Here is a 373-nt window from a genome sequence, read left to right as displayed (position 1 = left end):
CGTGGCGTTGTTGTCTGCGGTGCATACAGTATATCCACGTACGTCACGCACACACGGAACACACACAACACGTATATGAATACACATTCACTGCTACCGTTTCCACATCACTACCTTATGCATAGCCTTTGACGAATGTCAGTGGAGAATAATTATCACCAATTCTGACCAATTCTCTTTCATTTGCTCTCTCCGACTAACGTTCGTGACGCCATTCAGCACTCTCTGATGTTATTGTTATTCTTCAGACAAAAACATTCAAAAGTTTTGGATTAATTATTTCTACGCTAGAATTCAATAAGTATTGTTTGTGTCAACGTGGGTTTCGATGAAAATTCGTTGGGATCGCCACAATGCCGTGTGTGAGTTTTTG

Source organism: Penaeus monodon, chromosome 34 (assembly GCF_015228065.2).
Source record: "Penaeus monodon isolate SGIC_2016 chromosome 34, NSTDA_Pmon_1, whole genome shotgun sequence".
NCBI classification, from domain to species: Eukaryota; Metazoa; Arthropoda; class Malacostraca; order Decapoda; family Penaeidae; genus Penaeus; species Penaeus monodon.
Note: the sequence above shows the minus strand (reverse complement) of the source record.